This window comes from Palaemon carinicauda, chromosome 11 (assembly GCF_036898095.1).
Source record: "Palaemon carinicauda isolate YSFRI2023 chromosome 11, ASM3689809v2, whole genome shotgun sequence".
In the NCBI taxonomy this organism is placed as follows: Eukaryota; Metazoa; Arthropoda; class Malacostraca; order Decapoda; family Palaemonidae; genus Palaemon; species Palaemon carinicauda.
The window spans coordinates 71,138,408-71,162,000 of record NC_090735.1 but is presented as its reverse complement, the minus strand read 5'-3'; the positions used below and the strand labels follow the sequence as shown (position 1 = coordinate 71,162,000).

The 23,593-nt window shown below is 54.1% G+C and overlaps 1 protein-coding gene across 1 annotated transcript in view; it reads left to right on the top strand.

Moving 5' to 3' along the window:
• The window catches only part of mRpL41 (mitochondrial ribosomal protein L41), a 79,780-nt gene that overhangs the window by 34,719 nt on the left and 21,468 nt on the right, over nt 1-23,593 (top strand). The gene's annotated exons all lie outside the window — the stretch shown is intronic.

The window sequence follows — 23,593 nt, the reverse complement described above, 5'->3', positions numbered from 1 at the left end:
CAGGTAGTGGTCTACCTCCCAGTAGGAGAGGTTTTCCCGGCGCCGGAAGAAGAAGTCGAAACGGGATGTGTTCCGTAACCGAAATACAAACCTCGCTATTTACATGGGATTTTACTTTCGGCGTAGCTGAAATGACGAGCCATTAGAATTTTAACGAGGGTTAATTACCCCCGCTCTAGTTAGCAAGGGGGTAGAGGAGTGGTAGCTAGCTACCCTTCCCCCCTCACACACCGGTGAACTGCTTCTCTTCACTTTTGGCTCGAGCGATGAGCAGACGTCTCTGCTTCGCCCTCGCATTATTGACAGCCTTAATTTTGTTTTGCTTTTTCTTTCAGCTTGTGTGCTTGAAGTTGGCCTCTTCCTTCCTTCCCATCATGCGGAAGTGCTCTGGACTCCCCGGCCGCCCTTGTGGAACGTTCATGTCGGCGGTCGAGACGGACCCTCACTCCTTATGCCCGCAGTGTCGAGGTCAATGGTGTGAAAGGGATAATACCTGTAGTGAGTGCAGGGAGTGGCCTATCTCCCAGTGGGAGAGGTTTGCCCGGCGGCGTAAGAAGAAGCCTAAGCGTGACCGTTCTCCTTCAAGGGTTGCCTTGAAGAAGGAAGGTTCCAAGGACTCTTCTTCTGCTGCCCGAACCTCCTTCGAAACTCCCACTCGATCGGCCTCTCGGTCTCTCGCGAGAGGCCGGCGAGTGGTAGCGGAGGCCCTTCTTTTGTTTCCCAATCTCGGGGTTCGGGACAGGGCGTTGCCTCCCATAGCGAGGCAGCTCCCCCTCCTACTCCGGGGGAGGGCATTGATCCTGTTGATGACCATATTACTAACAATGATCTCTTACAGGTTTGGGCTTCCTTGGGGCTTAAGGGCTCGCCCTCCAAGGAAGCCCTGTTTGACCTGATGCAGTTGGGTGCAGCTGTCAAACAGTCGCCGGTAATAGCAGAGGTAGATCCTCTGTCTATTGTCGACGTTGTTGTGGCAGAGGCTTCCGATGGGTCGGCTCAAACCCCTGCTGCAGTTGCGGTTGTTGCTGAAGGCTCAGTTCCCCCCTCCGAACATCCTTCGAGGGAGGAGCTGGGTCCAACGGTCTCTCCTGCGGGTGATTCTCCCCCTCGGGGGAGTGCACTGACAGAGACTCCTCTTCGGAGGACAGATGTTGGTGTTGCTGTGCCTCGAGGTCGTCTTCCCCGTAAGGCTCGCCCTCCTCTTCGCCGTAGAGGCCTTCCTTCTCCTTACAAGGGAGTTAGGAGGCACCTCTTTGGATCTTCGCCTTCGACTTCCCCCGCAGAAGATCCTCCACGTCGAGAGCAGACCGTTGCAGCTGCTTCCTTGGACCTCTCCGCAGATCGTTCGCGATCTCCGACGCCTGCCAGACCTTCCAGTCTTCCATCTCCGTTCTTGGACGCTGATGCGCAGTGAGCGCCCACGCACCCCGTTGTCCAACGGGCACCGGTCCCTTCGGGGCAAGAGGGCTTATCCCACAATGTGGGTGAGTCCCTCAAGCGCCAGGTCTTACCTGCGCGCGCGTGCAGTCCTAGAGGTTCCTTAGTTAGCACACAGGCGCTCACAGGTTCCTCTGGACTCACTGCGCTCGGGCGATCTTCTGCTGAGTCTCGCCGTAGATCTCCTGCTCGCCAGCGCTCACCTACGCGCCAGCGCTCTCCTGTGCTTCAGAGATCTCCTGTGCGCCAGCGTTCTCCTGCTCGTCAGCGCACTTCTGTTCCTGCTGCGCGCAACGCGCTCCATCGGTCTCCTGAGCGTCCACGATCTCCTGCTCGTCAACGCACAACAGCGCGCCTTGTTCCTGATGCGCACCAACGTTCGCCCCGCACGCCCACGATCTCTAGATCTGGGCGCAGGCAGGGACATTGTCCCTCCGCCTCCTCGCCGACATTCGCTTACGCGCCAGCCATCGCGCGCACTCTCCTGTGCGCACTTCTAAGACAGCCCGAGTTCCTGTGCTGCGCACCCACGAGATGTCTCCTGAGCCTGCCCACGGGTGTTCGCCTTTGCGCATATCATCTCCCTCTGGTCCTGCGCCCCAGTTGGTTCTTTCTGAACGCGCAACTGCGCACCAACGATCTCCTGCGCGCTAGCGTTCTCCTACGTGCTCGCGCGATCCCTCGCCTGCGCGCAAGCGTTCTCCTACGCGCCCACGCACCAGATCGCCACAGGTCGCCGACACGTCCGCGCGCTAACTCGCCTGTGCGTAGTCGATCGCCTGTTCGCACTACGCACCACCGCTCGCCGACGCGCCATCGCTCGCCGACGCGCCATCGCTCGCCGACGCGCCATCGCTCGCCGACGCGCCATCGCTCGCCGACGCGCCGTCGCTCGCCGACGCGCCATCGCTCGCCAACGCGCCATCGTTCTCCCGATCGCCAGCGCTCGCTCTTACAACCGCGCGCACCCTCACCTGCGCGCCCACACGCACCCTCACCTGCGTGCCCACGCGCACCCTCACCTGCGCGCCCACGCGCACCTTCGCCTGCTCGCCCACTCGCCAGCGCGCCCACTCAGTCACTAGCCTGCCCGCTTCCTCTCCCCCGCGCCCAAGCGCCTTCATCTCCGCGCGCACACGCGCCAACGTTCGCCCGCACGCGAACCAGCGGTTCTACCATCGCGCGAGCGCCAGCGCGACTTCGCCAGCGATTCCCGCTGGGTATCACAGCGCGCCCAACCGTGCGAGTCTTCAGGGACGCGTGCTTCCAGATCCTCGTCCTCGCGATCTCCACCCCGCAAGCGCAGAGCTGCGCTCGGCCAGGAGCAGGTAGAATCTTTGGAGAGGTCCACGCAACATTCTTCTTTTCAGGCAGGCCCCGTGGTATCCACTCCTAAGGATCAGCCGATCCCCTTCCCTCCAGCGGGTGTTGCTGACACTGCGTCGGTAAGCCGCCAGCCTTGGTTCAGGTCCCTGATCAAAGCGGTCGTGCAGGCTATGAAGCCGGCCCTCGCTGATCTGGGACTGAAACCAACGACACCCGCGTCCCCGCTGAAGAGAAGGAGAGGAGTGGTCTTCGTGGTAACTTCCCCTAGGGTTAAGTTGGCTCCCAAGAAGTCCGTCAGGAAGGCCCCCTCCCCCTCGCAGACACTTTCTCCTTCCCGTGTGGACGAAGCCTTTCCGTCCTCAGGAGAATCCAGCGAGGTGAGGCGTTCTCCCACGGCACCAATGGGAGGAACCCCACCTCGAGGAAGAGAACCGTGGAGAGGAGCCCCCAGACTTCTTTGCTTGGGTCCTGTATCCCTCCCAGGAGAGAGCCTAAGGACTCGAAGACTGTTCCTAAGTCTTCTACCCGGATTCGACCAGAGCTAACGAGACCCCAGGAGAACGTCCATGTATCTCCCCAAATAGAGCTACTGGGGACAGGAGACCTTACTGCCAGTCCTCAAGGAGGAGAGCAGCACGAGTCGGAGCATGCCTTTTGGCAGGTCCTGAGTCTAATGAGGCAAGTCAACGGATTCAAGGACCCTGAGACCGCCCCCCGTGAAGGCAAGGATACGGTCCTGGACCAAGTCTATGGTACCCAGAAGCTCCCAAAGGCCAGCGCGGCTCTGCCCTGGTCCCAGGGAGTGAAGATGGCCAGCTCGCCGAACTCGCCTCCTCCAGCCGTTCCTCTGGCGGGTACAAACTCCTCCCACCTCCTCGTGAACAGCAGAGGAGGTACTTCGAGATCATGGGGGAGTCTTGTTTAGCTCTTCCCCTCCACCACTCTGTGGAAGAGCTCTCTAAGGGGATTTCTCTCGAGAAACTCTCCGCCCGGCAGGTGACGTTCTCGGCTACGGAGATCCTAAGCCAGGAGAAGGTCGCGAAGTGTGCCATGCAGGCCACATCGTGGCTGGACATCTGGCTGGGGTCTCTGGGCATCCTGTTGCGATCCAAGCACTTGTCCAAGGAGAGCACCAGGAAGGCCCTTGAGACTTTCCTCCTCTCGGGCACGCGCTCCATCGAGTTTTTAGCCCACCAAGTTTCGAACTTATAGGCAAACTCGATCCTAAAGCATCGTGATGCCTTGACCGAGAGGTTCCACTCGAAAGTCCCAGCCGTGGATGTCGGCAAGCTCAGACACTCCTCCATCCTTGGAGAGAGTTTGTTCGAGCCCAAGGATGTGGAACGGACAGCTGAGAGGTGGAGGAAATCGAATCACGATTCGCTCCTTCAAAGGGCCCTTACATCACGGCCCTACAAGCCTCCAGCTCCTCAACAACAACAGCAGCAGCCTCCTCAGTCTAGGACATCGAGACAGACTATGGCAGCAAAGGTGTCTAAGCAGCAGCCCTTTCCTGTCAAGGACAGGAAAGGCGGAAAGTCCTCCAGGGGAGGTAAGAATCCTAGGGGGAGCGGCCGAGGCCGTAAACGCTAGGATTGGCAATCCCCCTGCATGTCCACCAGTGGGGGGATGCCTAAAAAGTTGCGTGGACAGGTGGCAGCAACTCGGGGCCGATTCCTGGACGATTTCTGTGATCAGCCAAGGATATTGCGTCCCGTTCATAACATCTCTTCCTCCCCTGACAGCGAATCCAGTGTCGTTGAGCTCCTATGCCATGGGATCAGTAAAGGGGCTGGCCCTTCGGGCATAAGTCGAGACCATGCTCAAGAAGGATGCTCTCCAGGAGGTTGTCGACGGCTCCCCAGGCTTCTTCAGTTGACTCTTTCTTGTAAAGAAGGCGTCTGGAGGCTGGAGACCTGTCATTGACCTCTCAGCTCTGAACAAGTTTGTCAAGCAAACTCTGTTCAGCATGGAGACAGCAGACACGGTGAGACTTTTAGTGAGACCGCAAGACTTCATGTGCTCTCTGGATTTAAAGGATGCGTACTTCCAGATCCCAGTCCTTCTGTCTTCCAGGAAGTACTTGAGATTCAGCCTAGACAACAAGATCTACCAGTTCAAGGTGCTGTGTTTCGGTCTCTCCACAGCACCTCAGGTGTTCACCAGAGTGTTCACCCTGATATCTTCGTGGGCACACAGGATCGGCATCCGTCTCCTCCGCTATCTGGACGAGTGGCTGATCCTGGCAGACTCGGAGTTGACCCGTCTTCGACACCGAGACAAGCTTCTGGGACTTTGCCAAGATTTAGGGATCATGGTAAATCTCGAGAAGTCTTCTCTGCTTCCAACTCAAAGACTGGTATAACTAGGCATGATATTAGACACCAATCTCTACAAAGCCTTTCCATCAGACGACAGGATAGCAAGGCTGAGGAGGGTCGCAAGACCTTTCCTCGGACAAGAGGAGCTTACAGCCCAATCTTGGTTACGTCTCCTAGGTCACCTGGCCTCCCTGGCCCGTCTAGTTCCGAACGGCCGCCTCAGGATGAGATCCCTACAATGATGGCTCAAGTCCCGGTGGAATCAAGGCAACGATTCCCCGCACACTCTGGTCCCCATGGGACCCGCGGAACAGACGGACCTACAGTGGAGGCTGACCGACGAAAATCTTCGAAAGGGAGTGTATCTTCTCGTCCTCCCCCCGGATTTGATGCTGTTCTCGGACGCGTCAAAAGAAGGGTGGTTGGCCCACGTTCTGAACCAGAGGATCTCAGGCCTATGGTCAGAATCAGAAAGGTGCTTCCACATCAATCTGCTAGAAATGAAGGCTGTCTATCTGGCCCTTCAACAGTTCCAACAGGCCCTGGCGGGCCACTCCGTGGTGGTGATGAGCGACAACACCATAGTAGTGGCTTATATCAACAAGCAGGGAGGTACCTTTTCACAACAGCTATCCCATCTTGCAGTAGAGATACTGAAGTGGACCGAAGTCCACTCGATTCCACTATCAGCTCGCTTCATACCGGGCAAAAGGAATGTGCTCGCCGACAGTCTGAGCAGACCATCGCAGATAGTGAGTACCGAGTGGTCTTTGGATCCTCAAGTAGCCAACAAAGTCCTGACTTGGTGAGGTTCCCCGACGGTGGACCTGTTCGCAACAACTATGAACTTCAAGCTGCTGCTGTACTGCTCCCTAGTCCCGGACCCCAAGGCACTCTGGCAAGATGCCTTCCAACAATGGTGGGACAACATCGACGTGTACGCCTTTCCGCCGTTCTGTCTGATGAGAAGGGTGCTCAACAAGACCAGACTATCGGTCAATCTGTCAATGACCTTAATAGCTCCGCTATGGCATCACGCAGTGGTTCCCGGACCTTCTTCAGCTCCTGATGGAACTTCCGAGAGAACTCCCCCCACGACACGAGCTATTCGAGCAACCACACTGCAACATCTACCACAAGGCCGTAGCTTCGCTTCGGCTTCACGCCTGGAGACTATCCAGCATCGCCTTACTGAGAGAGGCTTTTCGCAACAAGTTGCTGAGAGGATGTCTTGACACCTGTGAAAGTCATCCGCAGGGGTCTACCAGGCGAAGTGGAGAGTCTTCTGTGGTTGGTGTCGTGGGAGGGGTATCTCTCCCCTCGATGCCACTATTCCAGCAATAGCGGAGTTTCTCGTGTATTTGCGGGAGGAAATGCGCCTTTCAGTCTTGGCGGTGAAAGGCTATCGCTCAGCCTTAAGCTTAGCCTTCAGGCTGAAAGGAATAGACATTTCTTCCTCGCTGGAGCTTTCTTTACTCATACGAAGCTACGAACTTACCTGCCCTCAGTCGGAAGTGAGACCTCCTCCATGGAACGTGGTTCGCGTCCTCAGGGCTCTTAAAAGTCCTCTGTTCGAACCATTAGCCCAGGCCTCTGATCGACACCTGACTTGGAAGACTGTGTTCCTGCTCGCTTTGGCATCAGCCAAGCGGGTCAGTGAACTTCATGGTCTCTCATACGACGTCGCCCATTCAAGGGGATGAGGGAGGTAACGTTCGGGTTCGTCCTTGAGTTTGTAGCTAAGACTCAGAACCCTGGAGTGCTGGACCCACGGTTCGACTCCTTCAGGGTCTCGAGTCTCCGTTCTGTAACAAGTGACCCAGACTATCTGCTACTATGTCCAGTGAGAAGTCTGAGGCGTTACCTGAAGAGAACGGCTGCAGTCCGTCCCCGCGTGCAGGCCCTGTTTGTGAGCACGGGAAGGACAAAGAGGAGGGTCACCAAGAATACCATTTCTGCTTGGATTCGAAGGGTGATCCACCACGCCTTGAATCCAGATCCTCCTCCGTCACGTCGTCCCAGACCACACGATGTCAGAGGCATCGCAACGTCTCTGGCTTTTAAGAGAAACTTCTCGGTGACGCAGGTGCTACAAGCTGGGGTGACCCACAGGAGCCTTGATACATTCTCGATCGGCCCTGTGGTGGCTGCACAACAGCTGGTCTAACCTCAGGCTCCTTAATGGACAGGTAGCAGAAGGTTTAGGGCATTGTTACCCGGTGTTAGACTGCATGAATGAAAGAGTATGTCTGGCCCTTACTTCTTTCTCCATCCTCCCCTCTCTTGGGGAAAGCAGCATGCTGGGTTCTCTGCATAGCTGACCTCGAACCTCTGCAGGTAAACCATGCTTCCTTGTGTTCCTAGTATTAAGATAATACTGTTGCGTCCCCCATACCCTGACGAGGTGGTATTAGGAACCTCCTAGCCTTGAATTCCATCTAAAGGACTTCAGGTCAACTTTCTAGGACGAGTCACACTTCATCCCTCCACACACAAGCTTATGTAGGCCGCACGTTCCTTGTGGAGCAAGGAACTTGCGAGGTGCAGGGACTTTTTCTCGAGTGCTGCTCACTCGGATTCTGAGTCCCCGGGCAAAGCCAAAGCCAGTAAGGCCGGGAATTTCCACCCTACCTAAGGGGTAAGTCACCCCATGTAAATAGCGTGGTTTGTATTTCGGTTACGGAACAAATGACAAATTCGGAGATAATTTGTATTTTTCCTAACCATACAAACCTTAGCTATTTACACATATTTGCCCTGTCCCCCAAGGCAAGTCCTACCTCTAAGTGAAGTGAAGCAGTTCACCGGTGTGTGAGGGGGGAGGGGTAGCTAGCTACCACTCCGCTACCCCCTTGTTAACTAGCGCGGGGGTAATTAACCCTCGTTAAAATTCTAATGGCTCGTCATTTCAGCTACGCCGAAAGTAAAACCCCATGTAAATAGCTAAGGTTTGTATGGTTAGGAAAAATACAAATTTTCTCCGAGTTTGTCATATTTCTCCCTCATTTCTGTTGACCGATCTCGGGGTTTGGGAGAGGGAGTTGCCTCCCATAGCGAGGCAGCTCCTCCTCCTCCCCCGCGGGAGGATTTAATTGTTTCTAATGTTGCTAATGATGATTTTTTACAGCTTTGGGCTTCCTTGGGGCTTCAGGGCTCGCCCTCTAAGGAAGCCCTGTTTGACATAATCAGGTTAGGGGCAGCTGTCAAACAGTCGCTGACGTTAGCAGAGGTTGATCCTCTGTCTATCGTCGATGTTGTTGTGGCAGAGGCTTCTGACGAATTATCTCAAACCTCTGCTCCTGTTGCTGATGTAGCTGAAGGCTTAGCTCCCCCCTCCGAACATCCTCTGAGGAAGGAACTAAGTCCAACGGTCTCTCTTGCAGGTGATTCTCCCCCTCGGGGGAGTTCACTGACAGTGACTCCTCTTTGGAGGACTGCCGACGGTCTACCTGCTGCCCCCAGAGGGCGTATAAGGCGTAAGGCCCGCCTTCCCCTCCGCCGTAAAGGCCTCCCTTCACCTCACAAGGGTGTTAGGAGGCTCGTATTCACCACAGTCCGCCGCAGGGGAACCTCGTCGCCGTTCACCTGCCCTTCCAGCTACATCCCTGGACCTGTCCGCTGATCGTTCGCGATCTCCTACTCCTGCCAGACCTGCTGACCTGCCGTCGCCCTTCCTAGCTGCCGACGCACTGTGGGCGCCCACGCATCCTGTGATCAAGCAGGTCACGGTCCCTTCGGGGCAAAAGGTACTTGCTCACATTGTGGCAAAGTCCCTTAAGCGCCAGGTATCCCCTGCGCGCCAACGTTCTCCTGCGCGCTATTGTGCAAGCGCTCTACAGTTGCTGACCCGGAGACAACGCACCAGCAAGCACCTGTTCCTGAGACTTCGCGCCATCGATCTCCTGTGCGCCAGCGCTCTCCAGCTCGCCAGCGCGCCACTGCGCGTCTGTATCCTGATGTGTGCCATGCGCGCCCTAGATCTCCTACGCACCAGCGCTCGCCTGCACGCCAACCTTCGCCTGTGCGCCCACGATCTTCAGATCTGGGCGCAGGAGGGAAGATACCTTCTTCCCCTGCTCGCCAGCGATCTCCTACGCGCCAGCAGACACCGACACGCCATCAGACCCCTCCGGCTCGCCAGCATTCTCCTACGCGCCATCGCACGCAGTCAGCAACGCGTGCACCGCCCGTTCGCCCATTGTAGATGTGTGCCCTCTTGCGTGAGGGAGATTTCCCCTGCGCGCGCGCCCAACGCTATCATCCTCACGGGCTTATAAGGATCCTGCGCATCGACGCGTTCGTGTGCAATCACCTCCACGCGCGCGAATGCTTGTTCAACCTAGTGCGTGCCCTCGGCATTCTCCAGAACGCACCACTGCGCACCATCGATCATCTACGCACTCCATCGCCCCTGCGCGCCATCGCTCGCCCAAGCGTCAACGTGCTTCCTCGCCAGCGCGCCCACACGCACTCTCGCCATCACCCCCGCGCGCCCGCACGCGCGCGAACCAGATTAAATCCTATCGCGCCAGGGCGATTTGCAGCGAGATTTCCAGCGCGATCTCGCGCGCGAGGCTGCAGAACCGCGAGCGACCAGGTCGTCTCCTTCACGTCCACACACACACACACACACACCCCGCAAGCGCAGACCAGACCGCTTGCCGGAGGGCAGGAGAACACCGGATAGGTCCAGGAACTTGCATTCTTCCTCTTCTTCTTTTCAGGAAGACCCTGTTGAACAATCCCCTTCCCTCCAGAGGGAGTCTCTGACAGCGCCGCTGTCAGTAAGCAGCCATGGTTTGGGTCCCATGTCAGAGCTGTCATGCAGGCCTTTAAGCCTGCCTTCTCTGAGTTGGGCCTCAAATCAGCGGCAGTACTGACCCCCCTGAAGAGGAAGAGAGGAGTAGACGACGTGGTGACTTCCCCAAGGGTTAAGCTGGCTCCTCGGAAGTCTTTGAGGAAAGCTTCCTCCCCCCCAGACTTTCTCTCCTTCCCCTTCGGACGAAGATTTCCCGTCCTCGGGATTCTCATGAAGTGAGGCGTTCTCCCATCGCACCAATGGGAGAAACCCCACCTCGCGCAGAGAAGTCTTCTTGGGTAGGGGTGGAGAAGAGCCTCCCGCCATCGCTGTTGGAGTCCTGTATCCCTCCCAGGAGGGAGTCGAAGGACTCTAAGACTGTTCCTAAGTTGTCCTTGAGGATGAGACCAGAGCCAGACAAACCCGCGGAGAACGTCCACGAGTCCCCCCAAAAAGAGCCTTTGGGGACAGGAGACTTTGCTGCCAGCCCTACAGGAGGAGAGCTACAGGAGTCGGAACATGCGATCCTGAGATTCCCCCTCGAGAGGGCAAGGACATGGTCCTGGACCGAGTCTTCGGCACTCAGAAACCCTCTAAGGCCAGTGCGGCTTTGCCTTGGTCCCAAGGGGTCAAGAGTGCCAGAGATAAGGTTGAGGGCCAGCTCTACGAGCTTGCCTCCTCCAGCCGTTCCAGCGCCGGCAACAAACTCCTCCCGCCTCCTCGTGTCCATCAGAGGAGGTACTTTGAGATCATGGAGGAATTTTGTTTAGCTCTTCCGTTACACCACTCTGTGGAAGAGCTTACCAGGGGAGTCCCTCTAGAGAGACTCACCAACCGGTAAGTGTCTTTCTCGGCCTCGGAGATCCTCAGTCAGGAGAAGGTAGCGAAGTGTGCCATGCAGGCAACTTCGTGGCTGGATATCTGGCTAGGGTCTCTCGGCATCCTGTTACGATCCGAGGACCTATCCAAGGAGAGTACCAGGAAGGCCTTGGAGACCTTCCTTCTATCAGGCACGCATACCATCGAGTTTCTAGCCCACCAAGTCTCGAACTTGTGGGCTAATTCCATCTTGCAGCATCGTGATGCGGTGTCTGAGAGATTTCACACGAAGGTCCCCAGCACCGAGGTCAGCAGGCTCAGACACTCCTCCATCTTGGGGAGGAATTCGTTTGAGCCTAAAGACGTGGAACAGGCAGCTGAGAGGTGGAAGAAGTCAAACCAGGACTCTCTCCTACATAGGGCTCTTACATCAAAGCCCTATAAACCTCCAGCACCTCAACAACCTCGTCCGTCCAAGACAACGAAACCGGCAGTGGCAGCAAAGACAACAGTGTTGAAGTCCTTTCCTGTCAAAGACAGGAAAGGCAAGAAGTCCTCCAGGGGAGGGAAAAATCCTAGAGGGAGTGGCCGAGGCCGCAAACGCTAGGATTGGCAGTCCCCCCGCATGTCCACCAGGGGGGGGATGCCTACAAAGTTGCGCGATCAGGTGGCAGCAACTCGGGGCCGATGCCTGGACGATTTCTGTAATCAGTCAAGGATATCGCGTCCCGTTCACAACATCTCTACCTCCCCTGACAGCGGATCCAGGGTCGTTGAGCTCCCTTGCCATGAGATTGGCAAGAAGGCAAGCCCTTCTGGCAGAAGTCGAGACCATGTTGAAGAAGGGCGCTCTCCAGGAGGTCGTTGACGGATCCCCCGGCTTCTTCAGTCGAATCTTTCTTGTAAGGAAGGCGTCTGGTGGCTGGAGACCAGTCATCGACCTCTCAGCCCTGAACAGGTTTGTCAAGCAGACCCCGTTCAGTATGGAGATGGCAGACACGGTCAGACTCGCAGTGGGACCCCAAGACTTCATGTGTACACTGGATCTGAAGGACGCGTACTTCCAGATCCCAGTCCATCCGTCTTCAAGGAAGTACTTAAGATTCAGCGTAGACAAGATCTACCAGTTCAAGGTGCTGTGTTTCGGTCTCTCCACAGCACCCCAGGTTTTCACCAAAGTGTTCACCCTGATATCATCGTGGGCACATAGGATCGGCATCTGTCTCCTCTGTTATCTGGACGACTGGCTGATCCTAGCAGATTCGGAGTCGACCCCTCTTCGACACCGAGACAAACTTCTCGGACTTTGCCAAGATCTGGGGATTATGGTAAATCTCGAGAAGTCCTCTCTGCTTCCTACTCAAAGACTGGTATATCTAGGCATGATCTTAGACACCAATCTCCACAGAGCCTTCCCATCAGACGACAGGATAGCAAGGCTGAGGAGGGTCGTAAGTCCTTTCCTCAGACGAGACGAACTCCCAGCCCAATCGTGGTTATGTCTCCTCGGTCACCTGTCATCCTTGGCCCGTCTAGTTCCCAATGGTCGCCTCAGAGTGAGATCTCTGCAATGGCGACTCAAGTCTTGGTGGAATCAAGGACACGATTCCCCGGACGTCATGGTCCCTATGGGCCCTGCGGAACGGACGGACCTTCAGTGGTGGGTGACAGACGAGAACCTACGAAAAGGAGTGGATCTTCTCGTCCTCCCCCCGGATTTGATGCTGTTCTCGGACGCCTCAAAGAAAGGGTGGAGGGCCCACGTTCTGAACCACAGGACCTCAGGCCTGTGGTCAAAATAAATAAAGTGACTCCATATAAACCTGCTAGAAATGAAGGCCGTATTCCTGGCCCTTCAACAGTTCCAACAATACCTGGCGTGTCACTCTGTGGTGGTGATGAGCGACAACACCACAGTAGTGGCTTACATCAACAAGCAGGGAGGCACCTTTTCGGAGCAGCTATACCATCTTGCAGTAGAGATACTGAGATGGACCGAAGTCCACTCGATTCCACTATCGGCTCGCTTCATTCCACGCAAGAGGAATGTGCTCGCCGACAGTCTGAGCAGAGTGTCTCAGATAGTGAGTACCGAGTGGTCTTTGGATCGTCTAGTAGCCAACAAAGTCCTGACTTTGTGGGGTTCCCCGACTGTGGATGTGTTCGCTACAGCGTTGAATGTCAAGCTCCCGCTGTACTGCTCCTCAGTCCCGGACTCCAAGGCACTCTGGCAAGATGCCTTCCAACAACGTTGGGACAACATCTACGTTTACGCCTTTCCCCCGTTCTGTCTGATGAGGAGGGTACTCAACAACACCAGAACATCGGTCAATCTCTCGATGACCCCGATAGCTCCGCTATGTCATCACGCGGAATGGTTTCCAGACCTTCTGCAACTCCTGACAGGATGTTCCTGAGAGAACTCCCTCCACGACGCGAGCTACTCAAAAAGCAACTACACTCCAACATCTTTCACAAGGCCGTAGCTTCGCTTCGGCTTCACGCCTGGAGACTATCCAGCATCTCCTCGCAGAGAGAGGATTTTCGCAACAAGTTACGGAAAGGATGTCTGGACACCTGCGAAGGTCATCCGTAGGGGTCTACCAGGCAAAGTGGAAAATTTTCTGTGGTTGGTGTCGATGACACTATTCCAGCAATAGCGGAGTTCTTCGTGTATTTGCGAGAAGAAATGCGCCTTTCAGTCTCGGCAGTGAAAGTCTATCGCTCAGCCTTAAGTCTAGCCTTCAGGCTCAAAGGAATGGACATTTCTTCCTCGCTGAAACTTTCCTTACTCATACGAAGTTATGAACTTACCTGCCCTCAGTCGGAAGTGAGACCTCCTCCATAGAACGTGATTCGAGTTCTCAGGTCTCTGAAGAGACCTCCCTTCAAACCATTACGGCAGGCTTCAGATCGCCACCTAACTTGGAAGACGGTGTTCCTACTTGCGTTTGCTTCGGCCAAACGAGTTGGGGAACTTCATGGTCTCTCGTATGACATCGCCCATTCAAGGGGATGGGGGGAGGTAACGTTTAGATTTGTCCCTGATTTTGTTGCTAAGACTCAGAATCCGGGAGTGCCAGTCCCTCGGTTTGACTCTTTCCGGATTTCGAGTCTTCGTTCCGTAACAGATGACCCAGACCATCTCCTACTGTGCCCAGTAAGGGGTCTAAGGCTCTATCATAAGAAAACAGCTGCAATTCGTCCTCAAGCGCAAGCATTGTTTGTAAGTACTGGGAGGACAAAGAGGAGGGTCACCAAGAATACCATCTCAACTTGGATTCGTAGGGTAATCCATCATTCCCTGAATCCCAACCCTCCTCCGTCACGTCGCCCTAGAGCACATGATGTCAGGGGCATAGCTACGTCCCTGGCCTTCTAAAAGAACTACTCAGTGACGCAGGTTCTACAAGCAGGGGTGTGGAAGCATCAGACGTCCTTCACAGCCCACTACCTGCAAGACGTGACCCACAGGAGGCTTGATACGTTCTCTATCGGCCCTGTGGTGGCTGCACAACAGCTGGTTTAAACCTCGGGCTCCTTAATGGACAAGTAGCAGAGGGTTGAGGGCATTGTTACCCAGTTTTAGTCTGCATGAATGAAGAGGTATGTCTGGCCCTTATTCTTTTCTTCATCCTCCCCTCTCTTGGGGAAAGCAGCATCCTGGGTTCTCTGCACAGCTGACCTCAAACCACTGCAGGTAAACCATGTTCCCTTGTGTTCCTAGTATTAAGCTAATACTGTCACGTCCCCATACCCTGACAAGGTGGTATTAGGAGAGTCCTAACCTTAAGTTTCCATCTAAAGAACTTCAGGTCAACCTCCTAGGACGAGTCACACTTCATTCCTCCTCACGCAGCTTATGTAGGCCGCAGCCCTTGCACAACAAGGTGCCAATGAGGTGCAGGAACTCCTTATCGTTGAGTGCCGACACACTCAGATCCTGAGTACCCGGGCAAAAAGCCTAAAGCCAGTAATGGCTGGGACTTACCACCCTACCTAAGGGTTGATTCACCCATATTAAATAGCGTGGTTTGTATTTCAGTTACGGAACAAATGACAAATCCGTAGGTAATTTGTATTTTTCCTAACTATACAAATCTTAGCTATTTAAACAAACTTGCCCGCCAGCCCTGTCCCCCGTGAAGTCCTACCTCTAAGCAAAGTGAGCTGAAGCACAGGTGTGTGTGAAGGGGGGGGGGGGTGTTAGTAGTATACTACCCCTCCCTACCCCCCGCTAACTAGCGGTGGGGTAGTAAACCCTCGTTAAAATTCTAATGGCTCGTCATTTCAGCTACGCCGAAAGTAATTACCCATATTAAATAGGTAAGGTTTGTATAGTTAGGAAAAATACAAATTACCTACGAATTTGTCATTTCATTAAGAATGGTTTTAGAGAATTAATGCTATATTTTTATCAAAACATCAGCTAGATCATTAAGGAAGAATTAACCCAATTTAATTATAATAGAAATGAAAAAACTAAATACTTTTAATGAGTCTGACTTTTTAGCTACCATAGTAATGTTTGTTCCCAAACTTTTGGTGCAGCGAGAAGGCTGCCATTAGATTTAAAATGCAAGGTGACAACCCTGCCTATCCACTTGAGTGGGTAGGCAGGGGGTGGCTCGGGGTACCCAGCCATCCAAATATACTCTCACAGCTGTGAACTACGTCACTTTTTGTTCTTGGCTGGTAGAGAGTGGACGTCTCCGCTCTCTCAAGGCTTAGCTATTTAGATTTTTGCTTTACATTCATCCTGTTTCTCTTACAGATGTGACAGTGTTTTTACAGTTTCAGATATTGATTTGTTCCGTAACTGACATACAAACCACGCTATTTAATAGGGGTTATTACTTTCGGCGTAACTGAAATGACGAGCCATTAGAATTTTAACGAGGGTTTACTACCCCACCGCTAGTTAGTGGAGGGTAGGGAGGGTAGCTTGCTATCCCCCCTCACACACACCTGTGCTTGAGCTCACTTTGCTCTCGGCTCGGGTGGTAGTCGGACGTGTCCGCTCTCACCCTCCCCTCTCTGACAGCCATTAATGCCTTTTTGCTTTCTCTCCTATGGATGTGTTTGTGAAGTTGGCCTCTGTTATCATGCGCAAGTGTCCTGGATTACCCAACCGCCCTTGTGGTACGTTTTTGTCGGCGGTCGAGACGGACCCTCACATCCTTTGTCCTTATTGTAAGGGCCAACGGTGTGATAGAACTAATAAGTGTGGTGAGTGTAGGGAGTGATCTACCTCCTAGTGGGAGAGGTTTCCTTGGCGACGGAAGAAGTCTAGGCGGGATATTTCTCTTTCAAAGGTTTCTTTGAAAAGAGAAAATCTCAAGGACTCTTCTTCCGTTGCCCAAACCTCCTCCGAAGCTCCTGCTCGATCGGTTTCTTCTGGGAGACAGTCGAGTGGTAGCGTAGGCCATGGTTCTGTTTCCCGACCTCGGGGTTCGGGAGATGGCGTTGCCTCCCCTACCGAGGCAGCTCCACCTCCTCCCCCGGGGGAGGAATTAAATATTAATGTGAGTACTAATGATTTATTCCAGCTTTGGTCTTCCTTGGGGCTCGAAGGTTCGCCCTCCAAGGAAGCCTTGTTTGACATGATCCGGTTGGGTGTCGCTGTCAAGCAATCGCCGACTTTGGCAGAGGTTGATCCTCTGTCTATCGTTGACGTTGTGGTGGCAGAGGCTTCCGATGCGGTATCTTCGACCTCTGCAACTGCTCAACCTGCTGTAGCTGAAGGCTTAGTTTCTCCCTCTGCTCAACCTTCGAGGGAGGAACTAAGTCCAACAGTCTCTCCTGCCGGTGATTCTCCCCCTCGGGGGAGTTCACTCACAGAGACTCCTCTTCGGAGGACTGCTGACGGTGAGCTCGCTGACCCACGGCCCCCAGAGGGCGCATACGGCGTAAAGCTCGCCTTCCTCTTCGCCGGAGAGGCCTTCCTTCATCTCACAAGGGTGTGAGGAGGCGCCTCTTCGGTTCAACGTCATCATTGCAGTCCACCCCAGAGGAGTCTCGTCATCGATCTCCGACTGTTCCTGCTACAACCCTGAACCTCTCTGCGGATTGTTCGTGATCCCCTTCGGTGGAAGGTCGTCCTTTTAAAGGACACGCCAACCTTCCACCCTTCAGACTTGCTGACCTGCCGTCGCCGTTCCTGGCTGCTGATGCGCTGTGGGCGCCTACCAATCCTGTTTTAGTGAAACAGGCAACGGTCCCTTCGGGGCAACAAGGGCGTATATGCAAATTGGCTCATACGTCCCTTACGCGCTAGCGCTCACCTGCTGCCGACGATCCTGATGAAGCGCGTCAGCGCTCATCGTTAGCAAATGTTCCTGCTAAAGCGCTCCCCTGATTGCCAGCGCCACTGCGCGCTTTCAACCTTCTTCACGCCATGCTCGCCATCATTCTCCTGCCCGCCAGCACTCACCAACGCGCCAGCGTTCGCCTGCGCGCCAACGATCTCCTGCGCGCCTACGATCTTCCGATCTTGGCACAGTAGGGAAGTTGAAGGGTTCCCCTACTCGTCAGCATTCGCTAACGCGCCGTCGATCTTCACCTGCGCGCTATCCCTCGCCCCACACGCGACCACGAGGATGCACGCGCGTGCTCTGCGTGCCCACACCCATCTCCCCAGCCTGATGTGCGCACACATGCGCTGCTCCTGCGCTTGCCCAACGGTATTATCGCCCGCACGGGCTCTTCATCCTGATCCTGCGCGCAATCTACCTTCTGCACACCCTCTGGTGTCTCCGGCACGCGCTACTACGTGCCATCGCTCGCCCACGCGCACCCTCGCCATCGCCCTAGCGCGCACGCATACCAACATTCGCCCGCAAACAGTCTCCCGCGCGCGACCCCGGGTATTCCCCATCGAGCGAGCGCCAGCGCGATCCCCAATACCCTCCCACGCGCGAGGCTGCAGGACATCGCGCGGCAAGGTCGCCATCGCCATATCCTCCCCCCTCCCCCCTCGCCTGCAAGCGCAGAACAGCGCACTCGCCGTCAGAGGAGATTCCAGAAAGGTCTAGGGACATTTCCCCTCCATCTTTTTCTTTTCAGGCGAACCCCCTTTTGGAAACTCCTCCCCGGGATCGGTCGATCCCTTTCCCTCCAGAGGGAGTGTCTGACAGCGCAACTGTCAGCCAGAAGCCTTGGTATGGGGCACTGATCAGAGCGGTCGCGCAGGCGTTTACGCCTGTTCTCTCTGAGCTGGGCCACAAATCCTTTGTAGCATCTACTCCCCTGAAGAGGAAAAGAGGAGTTTCAAACGTGGTAACTTCTCCAAGGACAAAGCTGTCTCCTCGTAAGTCTTTGAGGCAGGCCTCCTCACCCCCCCAGACTTTTTCTCCATCCCCTTCTGACGAAGACTTCCCGTCCTCAGGGGAGTCACGTGAAGTGAGGCGTTCCCCCATCGCACCAATGAGGGAAACCCCACCTCGCGCTGGAAAGTCTTCTCGGGTAGGGGTGGAGAAGAGCCTACCCCTGTCGTTGTTGGAGTCTTCCATCCCTCCCAGGAGGGAGTCGAAGGACTCCAAGACAGTACCAAAGTCTTTATCAAGACTTAGACCGGAGCCAGCCAGTCACTCGGAGAACGTCCGCGAGTCCCCCCAAGAAGACTCTTTGGGGGCAGGAGACTTCGCTGCTAGTCCTTCAGGAGGAGAGCTGCAGGAGTCAGAACATGCGTTCTGGCAGGTTCTGACCCTTATGAGGACTCTCAATGGGGTTGCTGATCCAGAAATTCCTCCTCGAGAGGGCAAAGACACGGTCTTGGACCGAGTGGTTGGGACTCAAAAACCCTCGAAGGCCAGTGCAGCTTTGCCCTGGTCTCAAGGGGTTAAGAGTGCCAGGGACAAGATCGAAGTCCAGCTCTTCGAGCTTGCCTCCTCCAGCCGAACCAGCGCCGGCAACAAGCTCCTCCCACCTCCTCGTGTACAGCAGAGGAGGTACTTTGAGATCGTAGAGGAGCCTTGTTTGGCTCTTCCACTTCCATTCGTTGGAAGAGCTTACCAGGGGAGTCGCTCTTGAGAGACTCTCCAACCGGCAGGTCTCATTCTCGGCGACTGAGATCCTTAGCCAGGAGAAGGTGGCGAAGTGTGCCATGCAGGCCACTTCGTGGCTGGATATCTGGCTAGGGACCTTAGGTATCCTGATACGTTCGGAAGATTTATCCAAAGAACGTACCAAGAAAGCTATGAAGACCTTCTTACTCTCAGGCAATCGCATGATCGAGTTTCTGGCCCACCAAGTCTCGAACTTGTGGGCTAACACCATCTTGAAATGTCGAGATGCAGTGTCTGAGAGGTTCCATCAAAAGGTTCCCAACACCGAGATCAGCAGGCTCAGACATTTTTCCGTGATGGGAACGAACCTGTTTGAGCCTAGGGACATGGAGCAGGCCGCTGAGAGGTGGAGGAAGTCCCACCAAGACTCCCTCCTACATAGGGCTTTGACATCTAAGCCCTATGAACCTCCAGCACCCCAGCAGCCATGCCCTACCAAGACCACGAAACCGGCAGCGGCAGCGAAGACGGTGGTGTCTAAGCCCTTTTCTGTCAAGGACAAGAAAGGCAAGAAGTCTTCCAGGGGAGGGAAGAATCCTAGAGGGAGCGGCCGAGGCCGCAAACGCTAGGATTGGCAGTCCCCCTGCATGTCCACCAGTGGCGGAATGCCTACAAAGTTGCGCAGACAGGTGGCAGCAACTCGGGGCCAATTCCTGGACGATTTCCGTAATCAGACAGGGATATCGCGTCCCGTTCACAATATCTCTACCTCCCATGACGATGAATCCAGTGTCGTTGAGCTCCCTTTCTATGGAAACAGCAAGGGGGCAAGCCCTTCTGGCAGAAGTCGAGACCATGTTGAAGAAGGGCGCTCTCCAAGAGGTCCTCGACGGGTCTCCAGGCTTCTTCAGTCGACTCTTTTCTTGTAAAGAAGGCGTCTGGAGGCTGGAGACCAGTCATCGACCTCTCGGCTCTGAACAAGTTTGTCAAGCAAACTCCGTTCAGCATGGAGACCGCAGATACGGTCAGACTTACAGTGAGGCCGCAAGACTTCATGTGTACACTGGATCTGAAGGACGCGTACTTCCAGATCCCAGTCCATCCGTCTTCAAGGAAGTACTTAAGATTCAGCCTAGACAACAAGGTTTACCAGTTCAAGGTGCTGTGTTTCGGTCTCTCCACAGCACCACAGGTTTTCACCAGAGTGTTCACCCTAATATCGTTGTGGGCATACAGGATCAGCATCCGTCTCCTCCGTTATCTGGACGACTGGCTGATCCTAGCAGACTTGGAGTCATCCCTTCTTCAACACTGAGACAAACTTCTGGGACTTTGCCAGGATCTGGGGATCATGGTAAATCTCGAGAGAAGTTCTCTCAGCTTCCCACTCAAAGACTTGTATACCTAGGCATGATCATAGACACCAATCTCCACAAAGCCTTCCCATCAGACGACAGGATAGCAAATCTGAGGAGGGTTGCAAGCCCTTTCCTCAGACGAGAAGAACTTCCAGCCCATTTGTGGTTACGTCTCCTCGGTCATCTCTCATCTTTGGCTCGTCTAGTTCCCAACGGTCGCCTCAGGATGAGATCCCTCCAGTGGCGACTCAAGTCCCGGTGGAATCAAGGTTACGATTCCCCGAACGTCATGATCTCTATGGGACCTGCGGAACGGACGGACCTCCAGTGGTGGGTGACAGACGAGAACCAACGAAGAGGAGTGAATCTTCTCGTCCTCCCCCCGGATTTGATGCTGTTTTCAGACGCCTCAAAGAAAGGGTGGGGGCCCCACGTTCTGCACCACAGGACCTCAGGCCTGTGGTTAGAATCATAAAAGTGCCTCCATATAAATCTTCTAGAGATGAAGGCTGTCTTCCTGGCCCTTCAACAGTTCCAACAATACCTGGCGGGTCACTCTGTGGTTGTGATGAGCGACAACACCACAGTACTGTAGTGGCTTACATCAACAAGCAAGGAGGTACCTTTTCAAAGCAGCTATTCCATCTCGCAGTAGAGATACTGAGATGGACCGAAGTCCACTCGATTCCACTATCAGCACGTTTCATTCCAGGCAAGAGGAATGTGCTCGCCGACAATCTGAGCAGAGCGTCTCAGATAGTGAGTACCGAGTGGTCTTTGGATCATCTAGTAGCCAACAAAGTCCTGACTTTGTGGGGTTCCCCGACTGTGGATCTGTTCGCTGTACTGCTCCCCAGTCCCGGATTCCAAGGCACTCTGGCAAGATGCCTTCCAACAACGGTGGGACAACATCGACGTTTACGCCTTTCCCCCGTTCTGTCTGATGAGGAGGGTGCTCAACAAGACCCGAATATCGGTCAATCTTTCAATGCCTCCGATATCTCCGCTATGGCATCACGCGGAATTGTTTCCGGACCTTCTACAACTCCTAACGGAACTTCCAAGAGAACTTCCTCCGCGACACGAGCTACTCAGACAACCACATGCCAACATCTTCCACAAAGCCGTAGCTTCGCTACGACGTCACGCCTTGGATCTATCCAGCATCTCGCTGAGAGAGGATTTTCGCAACAAGTTGCGATTAGGATGTCTGGACATCTGCGAAAGTCATCCGCATCTGTCTACCAGGCAAAGTGGAAAGTCTTCTGTGGTTGGTGTCGTGGAAGGGGTATATCTCCACTCGATGCCACTATTCCAGCAATAGCGGAGTTCCTCGTGTATTTGCGGGAAGAAATGCGTCTTTCAGTCTCGGCGGTGAAAGGCTATCGCTCAGCCTTAAGTCTAGCCTTCAGGCTCAAAGGAATGGACATTTCTTCCTCGCTGGAACTTTCCCTACTCATACGAAGTTATGAACTTACCTGGCCGCAGTCGGAAGTGAAACCTTCTCCATGGAACGTGGTTTGAGTTCTCAGGTCTCCTAAGAGACCTCCCTATGAACCATTACGCCAGGCTTCAGATCGCCACCTAACTTGGAAGACGGTGTTCCTACTAGCTTTGGCCTCGGCCAAGCGAGTCAATGAACTTCATGGTCTCTCATATGACATCGCTCATTCAAGGGGATGGGGGGAGGTAACGTTCAAATTCGTCCCTGAGTTTATTGCTAAGACTCAATATTGGGGGGTTCCGGACCCTCGGTTCGACTCCTTCTAGATTTCGAGTCTTCGTTCTGTAACAGATGACTCAGACCATCTCCTACTGTGCCCAGTAAGGAGTCTGAGGCTATATCTCAAAAGAACGGCTGCAGTCCGTTCCCAGGTGCAGGCATTGTTTGTGAGCACTGGGAGGACTAAGAGGAGGGTCACCAAGAACACCATCTCGGCATGGATTCGTAGGGTGATTCATCTGTCCCTGAATCCAGACCTTCCTCCGTCACGTCACCCTAGAGCACATGATGTCGGGCGTAGCTATGTCCCTGGCCTTCAAGAGAAATTTTTCATTGACGCAGGTTCTTCAAGCTGGGGTGTGGAAGCATCAGACGACCCACAGGAGGCTCGATACATTTTCTATCGGCCCTATGGTGGCTGCACAACAGCTGGTTTAAAACCTCAGACTCCTTAGTGGACAAGTAGCAGAAGGTTGAGGGCATTGTTACCCGGTCTTAGTCTGCATGAATGAAAAGGTTTGTCTGGCCCTTATTCTTTTCTTCATCTTCCCCTCTCTTGGGGAAAGCAGCATCCTGGGTTCTCTGCACAGCTGACCTCAAACCACTGCAGGTAAACCCTGTTTCCTTGTGTTCTTAGTAATAAGCGAATGCTGTCACATCCCCATACCCTGACGAGGTGGTATTGGGAGAGTACTAGCCTAAAGTTTCCATCTAAAGGACTACAGGTCAACTTCCTAGGACAAGTCACACTTTATTATACCTTGACACACAGCTTACGTAGGCCGCAGTCCTTGCGTAGCAAGGTTCTAGCGAGGTGCAGGGACTCCTTATTGTTGAGTGCTTACACACTCAAATATTGAGTCCCAGGGCAAAGCCAAAAGCCAGTACTGGCCGGGATTTTCCACCCTTCCTAATGGGTGAGTCACCCCTATTAAATAGCGTGGTTTGTATGTCAGTTACAGAACAAATGACAAATTCGTAGATAATTTGTATTTTTCCTAACTATATAAACCTTAGCTATTTAATTAAACTTGCCCGCCAGCCCTATCCCCGTTGAAGTCCTACCTCTAAGCAAAGTGAGCTCAAGCACAGGTCTGTGTGAGGGGGGTGTGGGGGGGTTAGCAAGCTACCCTCCCTGTAAACCCTCGTTAAAATTCTAGGGGCTCATCATTTCAGCTACGCCGAAAGTAATAACCCCTATTAAATAGCTAAGGTTTGTATAGTTAGGAAAAATACAAATTATCTACGAAATTGTCATGTTGTTTATCGTAAGGAATCATCGTCGCTGACAACTCCCCTGGCGGGGTAACCTCTTCCGTCCACGGGTTGGGTTTCTTTTTTTCTCCTGGAGGGGAAGAATTTTTTATTCTCTCTTTATTCCTTCATCAGCGCTTAAACCCTACATCAGGGTGTGAAGTCAGCTACTGCAGCTACGGCTGACTTCTTAGCTGTCTACGAGGTCTGCCTAACGTTCCCCCTTACTCGACTTCTGCTGATGACGAGTCATCTCGCCACCTGCCGATCTCGTCGTCTCCTAACGATCCGCAATTTCTCTCTCTCTCTCTCTACAGGCAACTTCCAGCCTGTTGATGCAACTTCCGCCTGTTGAGGATTCAGAGACTATGGAAGATCGTCAGCCCATGGCCTGTTCACCAATTGCCAGAATGACATTATTTTCTCCTCCTTAACGATTGCAGGGGCGAGACTCATCACCTCGTCTTCCTGGTAGGTCAGGATGTTATTCGCGACAATCCAATGATGAGATCAGAATTTTTTCTGGTCAACGATAGCAGGGGCAAGACTCA